Genomic DNA, 12,482 nt, shown 5'->3' on the forward strand with positions numbered 1-12,482 from the left:
ATTTTAAGAATATTTTACAAATAATATTTTTTACTTTCAATTGAATGAATAGTTCAATTTCTTGCTGAAAGTCAGATGAGAAGATGTCATATGATATCACATCACTAGCCAGTTAGCTTAGCCTATTTTAGCACAAAGCCTTGACACAAATGAAAACAGTTAGCCTCTGTCCAAAGACACCAAAATTGGTCGACCTGTCACTCCTAAAGGAAGGGGTCGTAACATAACTGTTTCCAAATGTCCAACTATTCCTTTAAAACCTTTTAAACATGTTTCTTGTCATTGTTAAGAAAACTCTAAGAGGGAGAACAGACTTGGTTGACTTGGTCTCTAGTCGCTAAAATGCTAGCTTTTTCAATTTTGCTGTTGGACAAGATGTTTAGCTGCTCCAAGATAATCCAGATTAGTCTCAGCAGGTATGGATTAGGCCCGTCTGTGGGAATAACAGTTTCCAAAATAGTGCATACTAGTAATCAGCCTGCGTCACACACACGCTCACAAATGCCAGGGTGTGGCGAGTGTAAGACATTGTGTAAACATTTTTCTGGTGAAATTCTACATTTGTGAACTTTTTTTCTCTGTTCTGCACTATATTAAATCCAGCTGCTGTTGCTTTTGTTATTTTTTAGAACGAGCAAAATTCCAGAGGTTTGGATTATACATTTGGTGTGGTTTGGTGAGATCAGCGGGTGTGTTTTTGACAAGTGATGGTGTTATTTAATTCAATTCAATTACATTTTAGAAAAGTTTAAAACACCATGGTTACATAGCAGGAGAGTTTGCTTGCTTTAAATGGCTCAGTTTGGATCTTTCACCTGCATGAAGTCAGCGGGTGATAAATGGAAAACATTGAGTGAGGGGGGAAATAATTACTGCATGCTGACAGACTGAATGTCGTTCTGGAGTGAGTAACTCATGAAAAGTCCCATTTATGGCAATGTTTCTGACCAGGTGGGTCGATGTTTGCTCCAGTTAGAGTTATTGAGCGTGTCATTTATGGCAATTGTGTGCAACTAGCCGGTGGAAAACCCCTTCATATGTTGAATTGTCATATTTGTTCTCTCTGGGTGAGGGTAAGGGGTTTTGTAATGTGCATTTTGTCACAAGCAACAACCTCCTTGTGCCCCCTAAAAAGTATTTTTCTGTCAGGCAGTCTTTACATTCTCTCTATACAAAATATAAATCCCTGTGCTTTTAATACAGAAAGATCAGTATTGCAACTAACTATTTTCTCCAAAAAATACCCCTAAAGTATTCAAGATAACTAATAAATCTGAATATCAGTATTCACCACTTTAAATTATTTGACAATTTATGGATTTTTGTGGCTGTCGAGTGTTTGTAGATAGCAGATTCTGCCGCTGCATGTTACAAATTGAGTCACATTTCGTATAGAGAAACTTAAATGCGCTTTCGTTGTGGAATCTGGTCACAGTTTATAGGAAGCGAGGAGTATGTGGTGTTATGGATGTGTTGAAACCTGATCCTCCACAAGAGGGCCATGTATCTGTCTTCACTCAGAGGAAAGCCTCATAAAGATCACCTGGATACAATTCACTTTTTTTGTTGTTTTTATTTAGTATACAATATATACCATTCATCAGGGCATTGCAGGTATTATTATACCAATTGTACTCGTTATAATATTTGTAATCAAATATGTTTTAGAGCCATTTGAACCTTTCTTGTCTTAATGACATGATTGTGTGTGAGAGAGCAGGCAGACAGAGGGAGAGAACGATTTCTCAAGAGTAGTAATCTGTGTAGACACTTGAAGTAATCCCTACTCCATCTTTTCCTGTCTTCCTGTCTCTTCCTTCAACAACAGCATGTAATTATGCTGATAAGCCGTCTGAGGTGTTATGTGATATCTCAATAAGTCTGTGGCTCATTCTCACGTGTCTCTGAAGACTCTTGTTAAGCATCTTATAAACGTCTGCTGATTTATGAGCAGACGAATGACAGAGTTAGCGGGGCGGCCCGGACCAGCTGGCTGTAAAACTGTGCAGACAATGTGTTTACCTCTGTGTACCTGTAGCACGAAAAACAGTTTGTACCAGCAAGTCGTTACCACTGAACCTGTTGGACTTTAATTGCTCTCAGCTGTTGTTTGGGGACGTTTGTGTTTCCTCTTTAAACTTAAATTAAAGCTTAAATTGATCAAATATTTTATAGAAACAGTTTATTACACATGGCAGGTCGTCTCTGAATTGCCAAGGACTGCCATGATCATTTTATATTCACTTTCATCTCTTTCTATTTTTTGTTATTGCATTCCTTTTCTTTCTATTTGCACTCCCCCTCCTCACGTCATTTCCTTTTAAATCGTGTTATGACTATGTGTTTTCTTTCTAAGCTTGATGTGGGACCATTAATGTCTCCAGTCTTTTTTTATGTGGGTGTGTGTTGGACGGAGCAGCATGGCAGACGAGAGTGAATCGGGTCGAGGGACAAAGAATCGGAGTAGGCACGTGGCTGGATTACTGCTCTGTTTTCGGTGCACGTGCCTTACCAGCAGTGTGGCCGATAGGAGTGCAAGTCATCGTTTGCTTTTTTCCATGTCCCACTGGCCTGATACTAGTCATTGTCACAGGCCCAAATCTGCCTATTGTTGAACACTCAGCATTTATCACCAGACGATTGAGTGGTTACAGAGGGCTATTTGATTGTGTGATTACAAACTCCAGATATATATTCACGTTTCTTCTTTTTAAAACAATACGCCAATGCTCTGTTTACAGTTTAATGTGCTGCCCTCAAGTGTTACATTCAGTTAACTCAGGTTTAAATCAGACTGGGCTCTGGTTTCAGACAGAGGGTGAAAAGAGGTGCTGCAGCACAGGCAGTATGAGAAAAAGAAAGACCTTTTTGAACATCAAAGCATAAACATGCCCCAGTAGAGGCACAACACACAAACATGAACCTGGTAATTAGCATAATATGTCCTCTTTAACTTTGGTAAGACAAAAGTGTTTGCAGTAGTGAAAATCCTTTAAAAAACCGCAAAATGTCATGTAACTTGGAGGGGTGTAACATTTTCCAAAGAAGAACCTATTACATTTAACCGAGAAGATCTGAATCACAGGGCGGATTCACATTAGAAAATAAATGGCCTGAGGTCTGCGCTCTACAAATGCCCTTCCTGTCATAATGTATTTTTCATCTTTTATGATTTTAAGGAAGGAAATAGGAAGTTGTTTTATAAATGTGTCTTATTCTGCATTTATATATTTATAAGTGTGTAATTCTTGTTTTATTCATAATGGCAACAAAAATAATATATCATAGACAAGCTTCAACCAATTCCCTGCAAAGTAGAGTATTTGGACTTCCTATTGTGCAGACAGATTAACATCTTCAGGTCGATACAGGCCACTGGAGACACATTCAGCGTAATGGTTTTTTGATTTCAGCGTGCCTTTGCATCACCCCGTCTTTCAGGCCGCATGTTTTTACTTCTCATCCCCTAATCCCACTTGAAGCATAATTTCAGTGTTTTGGCCATTAAAAAATGATGTATTGCAGTTTAGGATAGTTACATTCCTTTCTCTTGCTTGGCGATCGCTGCTAAGGGCTTCTCTCTCAGTGACTCTGAGGCCTTGTGGTTTGTGAGGTAACCTCTCTAAGGGTGATTTATACCACACAGATGTTCTAGGATGAGCAGTTATCCTGTTGGGAAGCAGTGTCTATGTGTGTGTGTGTGTGTGTGTGTATGTATTTGATGCCATTAGCAACAATACAGAGCTGTCCAAGGTATTCTGCAGGGGAAACACTTAACGTCCTATGGCAGCGTAATGAAAAGAGCTCTTTTTCCCCATTTAGGAAAATACCCTCCTGACTATCTGGTTGCGAAAAGGCAGGTTAGTGCAGTTATATTATATCACAGGGGTCCCCAACCTTTTTCTATCTGACAGCCCTTATAAATAAACTCAAGTAGGCATCCACCTTCACAGACACCACCGTGTTTCCAGAGTGTTCATTACAAGCCACGACAGCAACGCCAATATCGCTTTCACTTAGTGTGTGTGTGTGTGTGTGTGTGTGTGTGTGTGTGTGTGTGTGTGTGTGTGTGTGTGTGTGTGTGTGTGTGTGTGTGTGTGTGTGTGTGTGTGTGTGTGTGTGTGTGTGTGTGTGTGTGTGTGTGTGTGTGTGTGTGTGTGTGTGTGTGTGTGTGTGTGTGTGTGTGTGTGTGTGTGTGTGTGTGTCATTATGTTGAAATATGGTTTCTGAGACACCTCCTGTAGTTGGAGTACTCTGCCAGGTGTTTATTTTTATGTCTGTGGACAGATTTTGTGACTGCGATAGCGCCTCAACTATGCAGGAAGCAAAAACTTTACAGGTGTGTAGTTTTAGTTTAAAATGTAGGCTGAGATGGTGGCAAGGGGGCAATCACACCTTCCCCCCTCCCTAACTTGAGGCCTTTTTGACATTTGACCATTTATTTATTATTAGCTATTTATTTAAGCTATGTATTAGAACTATTTACATTTTCAGAATTGTTTCGCTATTTTACCGTGTTTTATCTGTTTTTAGATAACATTTGTCTTTTTACTGTAAATCCATTACTAGCTAAAAATGTAAATTGTAAACTATTTATAGCTTTGCTTGCTAAATAGTTTCGTTTTTGTGCTCACTCAATTGTAATGTGCTGTGCATGCATTGCTGTCTCAATTGTTGTGTATAGTCCAATTGTGATTTACATTTTTAGCAGCAACATTTCAGATATTTTTGACCTTGCATGAAGGTATTTCTCCTTTATCAAAATGGTTGTTGAAGTCATATATTTCCATGCAGAATAACTAATTTTCAGTCAAAACCTGAGCTCTCTTACAGCAGAATGTCTAAAGGTCTAAAACAGCCCATAAAGTCATCCCTCTTTAATCAGAACTAGATTCACAACAGGTTCTTTGGCAGCAACACTAACCAGTTGGCCGTTTATCCGCTCGTATCAGTTTGATTTTTGGCGCTGGCTATCCCTCTGTTTTGGTGATTGTTGTTGTGTTGTACAAACACTCAAACTACAGTATAATAGGCTTAGACAGGCGGTGTGAAACAACCTTTGATGCGATGAGGCATTTGTCCCCATTGACGTAAATAAAAAGCCAAATTAACACTAGTTTTCTTCATTTTTCCAATTCTGCTCTGTCGCTCTGTATGGGCGTAATGGAGCGTTACACCGTGACATTATTTATAACTGCGCTGGAAATCTGTGTGAAAAATATGATCTCAGCTGTCTTGTTCCAAACCTTCTGTCAGCAGAGACCTCAGTAGGGGCGTGTGGGAACAAACAGTTCTTCACATGAGAATGAATGAAGCAGGGAAACCTCTTCTGACCCGTCAACACTCGACAGGTATGTCCTTTCTGGATTGGGAAGGGTCTGCTCATATCCACTGAGCTCCAAAACTCATTCACTTTTAGTGGCCACAGTGTTGACTTTTAGGAAAAAAATGAGTCCCTTATGGTAAATAAATGCTTTTTATGGTATTGGTTTTGTGAGATCATCCAGAAGCCTTTGTTGTTTTTTGTTGCATAACTGCCTGCTTCGTTCTGACTGTTAATGAGGGAAGACAAGACAGGACTCTGGACACATTTAGATCAAAGTCATAAATGTCTCCCCATGTTTTCTTTGGTTTTCTTTCTTCGTGGAATAACAACACTCAATCACTCCCAAATGTACTCTGACATCAAAGTTTCTAAAATGTGAAATGATCAAAGTCAAACTCGAGCTGCTGTTCACCACTTTGTCCCAAATGTTAGGCTGTTGACACTGGCAGCTCCCGCTAAACCGTTAAGAGCCGAAGTCATAACGTCATGTGTTACGTCTGCTGCATTAGCTTCTGTAACTTAATGCAATCTCTTATTCAGTATTCAATTATCCTATGTGTAAGTGTGTTTCTGCTGGGGTTTACTTTCTATACACTGAGACAATTCAGCACCAACTACAGCGATTGATAATAGAGGTAAAACTTCAATTGTTACCTCGCAAGCATACAAAAAAACGACAACTTTCAAAAACATAATGATCACTTGTGTTATTTTATAGATTTCTTCTATATTTGTAAATGTCATCCACTTTTCCGTTTGAAATATTTCTGGTTTACTGTGACGCTTGAAACTCAGAGGTTTAGAGGTCATGGCAAATGAGGTTTACTTTTCACTAAAAGTCTAAAGTATTGAATCAACAATTATAAGATGTTATTGTTTTAAGTATCACCTTTATCTAAAGATATTAAGAAAACAATGGGGTTTGAATGATATTTCTTACTTATGGAACAGAGATAGTACAAACTTCTGCCCCAAATAAAGTGAGAGTTAGTATTTTTGAATGGCTTTGATTTGCTTTAATTCAATAGCACAGCAATAGATAGACAGGAAAGGGGGAAAGAGAGGGGAAGACATGAAGCAAAGGTCCGCAGATCGATTTCGAAACCGGGCCTCTAAGATTTCAGCCTCAGTTACTGGGCGCCCCTACCATTTAGATTTTTAAACAGATGTGTGTCTTGTGTGTGTGATGATTGACCTGCTGGCAGACGTTTCAAGGCCTCATTTGGAAGAGAAAGACACTGTGTGGAAAAGGAAAACAGTCTGAGACAGCTTGCAGGTGTAGAAACCAGAGAGGACCAAAAGCCCCTCTCAGCCCATTTGCTCATGTGGAGGGAGCAGCTGGAAAGTCTAATTTACTGTAAGTCTGTAAATGGCAGACAGTAGCAGGACCATCAGACTGTTCATCATCAGCAACAAGTCGAACCAAACACAAACGCCATTGGATATAATATCAACAGGCAGAAACTCAATATGTTTCTACTCAACTTCCTCTCAATGTTTACAGCATTTTTTCTTCTATAAATATTTTTCCTTTAAGGATCCTATCTTTTTTTTTTCTCTGTAATTTTGAATAGTGCTACTTGATGTATGACATTTTAAGCATTCAGTCGAAATCGGCTAGTTTTAATCTAAAAAAAGAATTCCTCTTGACATTCGTTGGCTTTTTGTTTTCGGGGGGTTTCTGTCTTTTTTTGTCTTAATGTTTTGACAGCTTTGAAGAAGTGTAATGTTCTTGACCTTAACCGCCTTCATTTGATTACAATAGTTTGAATAGGAGTAGATGAATAAGTGTTTTATAGCAGTAGTAATTACAAGACTATACAGAAGTCCACAGATTATTGGTCATTGCCATTATATGTAGTTTAGTCAGTGAGTAGTAAAGACAATAACCAAACATGGATGTCAAAGAAATGATGATGTGAGCTTGTTGCTTTTTTGCATTAAACATGTTTTCATCGAAAGCATTTTCAATGGAGATTTTTTCCAAAACAATCCCAGCTCAAACAGTGTCATCAAGCACCAATGTAACTTTGGCAAAAAATGAAGCCAGATAAATGTTCCCTGTAATCGATTTGTTCCCTGAGCTCCACTTTTATGAAATTGAAATGAATAATGAAATGAATGCACAACAGTGCCTGAAATTGAAGCCAATCTGAAATCCTGCATGCTCAGACCGTAAGATAAACACTGTTTATAGTTAGTGGGCTAGAACAAGAAAAACCACCAGTATGTTTTAGTATAGACATTTTCAAAGTTGAACACAGGATTCCTGAAGGGTGACTCCAAACAGTTTCAACTGAGGCACCGTAAATAGAAATGAAAAACTATTACATTGGTTACTCAGTAAAACAATAGTTACAAATGCCTTAGGACAGACACATCTTTTTCAACAAGCAAAGGGTTTCTTCTTGCATGCGTCAAAAGCACTCTTATTGCATCTTTAATGTTTATCAAGAGTCAAATCCTGCATCCTCCAGGGTGTTAAGTTGTGGATCAACTGCTCATCCAGGTTGTTGAGCTGTTTATCCAACCAAATAATATTGGACAACTGGCGTGAGATTGAATAAATTAGTAAAACGTAAATGCCTTTTACTCATAGGACCAAAAAATGGACTATCCACGACATGACAGGTTGAAAGAGTGATTTGTGTTAAATCATAGAGCGGAGAGTTCAGTTGTATGTCACATTGTGTTTCTCCACATTTCTCCTGGGACAAGCTGCTTTCCTGGGCCTGAGAACAGTTATTAAAGCTGTGGGGCCGTCTGTTATATTCACGTGATCTTTGACCGTGTTTTACAGACATGTTTCTGCAGCGATGCTATAGGTCACTGACTGTTTTTGCACACAAAATGTTGCATAAGATTTATTCATGCTCATGAACAGATTATTTTAAGGTGATTGAAACTGACCCGCACCCAAGTTTTCTCAATCTGATACTTTACATACAGTAACAGTGAGTTATGTTAAATTCGTGATAAATCCGTTACAGAAGGGACTGATTTTCTGCCAAATTCATTTACGTCAACATGTACTAGACATAAAGCTTTTACAAAGCATGCAGGCAAAATAAACCAAAACTACAAATATGAAAGAACTCGTATCGTTATAACAATCTAATCGTTGTCTCCTTAAGTAGCTAATGATTATATTATTATATATTATATATAATATATCATCTAAAGGCGCGTTCACACCAAGTACTTTTCCCACAAAGGTTCCTGAGAACTACGATTTAGTTGCGTTCACACCAAAAAGTCCCAGGAACTAAATTAGTTCTAGAGAACCTTTTTTACCCCCTTTTCAGTCCCTGCTAGAGAGCAGGGACTTTCGTGGGAGAAAAAGGTTCCTGTGTCTGATTGGCTGGGCGGAATGCAAACCACGCCCCGTCAAACTCCCAAAAAAGGGTTGTGAAACCACCATTTTATTATCCTCGCATTGCATTATTAGCATTAGCTCAGCGCAGAAACGCAGAGAGACTAATTTATGGCAACACAAAATAAAACATGGGAGCGGTGGAGATGAGGAGGTGTCGGCGTTCTGGCCGTTTACTCGGAAGGCTTCAGTAGAAGCTGCTGGGAGTCCCAGCAGCTTCTACTGAAGCCAGTCCCTAACTCCGGGGACTTCCGGCCGGGGATCTTGGGCGGCAGTATACGCCGTGAAGTTGTTTGCGGCCTGCCAGTAAACCCAAAGCAGAAGAAGAAGAAGTGACGTCAGCGGCTTCATTTGCCTAATCCACCCCCAGGAACTAATTTCCGGTGTGAACGCGATCTGTACTTAGTTCATGAGAACTAAAGAGTTCTCAGGAACCTTTGTGGAAAAAATACTTGGTGTGAACGCGCCTTATAAAAGTTTTTCCAACGAAAATGTAACCTTTCACATAATGGTAAAACAGGAAATCACTGCACCATGTCAAGAAGTAGTTCTGCATCTAAAGCCCTACCTTAATAAACTGAGGCAATAGTCTGCTGAAATCTACAACTACAAGCAAAGCAAATATTTTGTTGTGCCCCTTTTCTCATTAAAAGTTTGGTAAAAATAAGTGAAATGTCAATGACTCCCAGGTGAGACAGAGCTAAACTAGCTGTTTCCCTTTTTCCAGTCTTAATTCTAAGCTATGTTAACTTTCTGTAGCTTCACATTTGACATGAGATTGGTTTAGACCTTCTTATCAAACTCTTGACAATGTGTGCTACTCAAACTGTCAAACCATTTTTTAAAACATACTTAAAAAGGGAAGGCATTTAGACTCCGGGTTATCAGTACAATAATCTCTCCAAAAGGATTACCAAGTATTATTCAGTTTAATTCCCTCGGTTTCTTTTGCTTGGCCATTCATCCTATCTGTGGTCCTCAGCGATAATGTTTTAGAAACATGGCCCTGTGAGGAGGTAACAAATCTAAAGCAGAAATAAACCTCAGCGCCACAAGTGGAGGATGTTTTAAATCATCTGCGATTACAATACTCCTTTTTAGAGAATCCACTTAGCTTTTTTCTCAAAGAGCTCTATGTTTTATTTCAAATCTGTCTGGACCGATTCGCCCCTTATTCTACCTCCTATTCTTGTGTTAACCTCCCTATCTGCTTCATTTTCTCCACTGGCTTTAAAAGTCTAAAAGGATATTATAGCCAGGCACATTCCCAGCTGTGTTCAGGTCCAACTGGCGGGGTGACGCGACATCTCCAATCAGATAACTTTGAGGACAGGTCTGGCTTTGCTTTTAAAGATCAGAGGCGACTCATATTATTCAAAGCATGTGCCTGAACTAATCTTAACCTCATACAAATCATTGATTTCAAATAATCGTTGTGTTGTTTCAGGGATTTATGGAAATAAGGAATAAAATAAAAGTTGTATCTGTGTGCATTTTTTCAACTGCCAAAACAATCAGATTCTTGAAACAATTTAGTTTTCCTTGTAAAGTTCGGTATATGTCTACAGAAAGGCACATCTTTTTTTACTCTACTTAAATGTCCAACTTTCATGGACAGTTCTTGGTAATGGTCTATGGACTTGAATGAGGTGACAATATCCACCAACGAAAGCAAAAACAGTTTCTGAGAATTTTGTGACTTTGTTTTTCTAGGAAACCAAAACCCAACACATAATCTTACATAATCCCCCCCAAAACCCACAATGTGTTCTTTTACACTTTATTGTTATTGAACATGTCAAGTAGCCGTGGGAAATATCTTAATACTTACCCAAGACCAGCAGTGTCACTTTGTTGCCAGTTTTTGTGCTAAGCTACTGTATGCAAACCGGTGTATGGCTGTAGCTTTATAGCTAACATACAGACATGAGAGTTGTATTAATGTTCTCATTTCACTCAATAATAGAAAAACACATGCTTTTAATAACTTTTGTAATTGATGGGGGATGGTGCAGAGTTAGATAATATGCACTTCGTGTTAGCTGGGTGGTGCAAAACATGACTTTTTTTTAAAGCCCAGCTACACTCATTTAAAATCAATTCTTGGCTGCAACAACACTTTCATGAAGCATCCATCTTCGTGTTGGGTTTTTAACATGGACTGTATATAGGTTTTTAATAGATCAGAGGATTCTCTGTTCTCTTCAGGAAGCGACAAGCCCCTCAGCCAAGTGCTGAGTTTAGCAATGCTGATATTTTTTGGTTTCCCGCCAAAAGTAAGAGTTGCTTCTGACAGACATATGGAAACCAGATGGTCCGTTACCAAAACAAGTCTTTCAAGGTTCTAACCAATGTGTGTAATCAAGAGATTGTGGCTTACACACCAACCTGTCAACCGAAGATAAACAACCCAGTCTTGTATGTTGAACCATGCATAATGTAACACAATACAGCTACAGTATGTAACTTAGCCCTTTGTGTGTCCTTGACTTTCTGATTGTTGTGGATATTTCTCTGTTGTTTGTTGCCTCGCGCTATGTTTGCGTGCATCATGCACCAGTGAAAGCTGCCCAGACATATCCATCTACAAAATATGAAAGTGTGTGCGTCTGTGTGTGTATGTTTGCATGTGTCTGGTATGGTGTGTGCAGAGTCGGCCAGGTGGATTAAGGAATGTTATGGAAAATTAAAAAGGCCTGTGAGGGAAACAGGCCAGTCGGTGTGGCTGTGGCATTTAAAAGTGGGGGCAGTTTTTCCGAATTGTCGACTGTTCACCGGCAGTCACCTGCTCACAATTAGACCTGGATGTCGTTCTTTTTCTCTCCTTCTACGGCCTCAACAATCATTGTCCAGACGTGTGTCAGGGACTGGAAGCAGAGCAATAAATTGCATCTCAGAAACACACTTCTACTTCAAAGAATTTAGCTTTATTGTTTTCCTTTCCAACATGCAGCACATTATTTTCAATACGACATAAAACTCTGAGTATCCTCTTGAGCTACTTATTCAGTTTGTGATCCTTCATCTTCTCTCTCAAAGCCTTCAAGAAGGTTTATACAGCTTTGATTAGGCTTGTGAGTAGTGCTCTATGTAGTTTAAGAATAGATTTTAGACTAGTTAAATAATCTTTGATTTGACTGTTTGATGCTATATGTGCATAAATATTAAGACTAATTTATTTGGAATCCCCACAGTAAGCCACTGGCCCCTGCTATGCTTTAGTTAATGCCATATTGTATTCCATACATGATAATTATGAGAAACTAATCGGCAGAATACATTCACATCAGTTTTTCTTCCAAATCCAGGTTTGATTGATTTGCTTTTTTATTAGATCCCTTGCTTCCTGTGGTTATCATTTTTTGAAGGGCTTTCATGGTCGTAAAGACAATAAGAACTCTCTATAGTATAAATTCAATCCATTTACCATTCTTTCAGCTTCACTAACACGATGCAATAAATTAATGTAACCCTCAACTTTTACTATCTGATTTGGATCATAATTACCACACATACAAACAAAGGGGTCTTTTTCATGCAGAATGATTTGTGGTTGTTGTATTAAAAAGAGAAGTAACTAAATGGTACAGACTCAGACTTATAGCTGAAAGTTTATAAGGTTTTTGGAAAGAGTCCAACACCAGAACCAGGGTCCTGAGTTCAGCCTGACTGTCTGGCAAATGTTTCAGCAGGTACTACCTGAGGCTGGCTGTTTCAAATCCTCTTTTCAATGGCTGGAAACTATTTTAATGAGAAACACAGGGATGGATAATAAAAAAAAGA

The sequence above is a fragment of the Notothenia rossii genome (assembly GCF_949606895.1).
Source record: "Notothenia rossii genome assembly, chromosome: 2".
Taxonomy (NCBI): domain Eukaryota; kingdom Metazoa; phylum Chordata; class Actinopteri; order Perciformes; family Nototheniidae; genus Notothenia; species Notothenia rossii.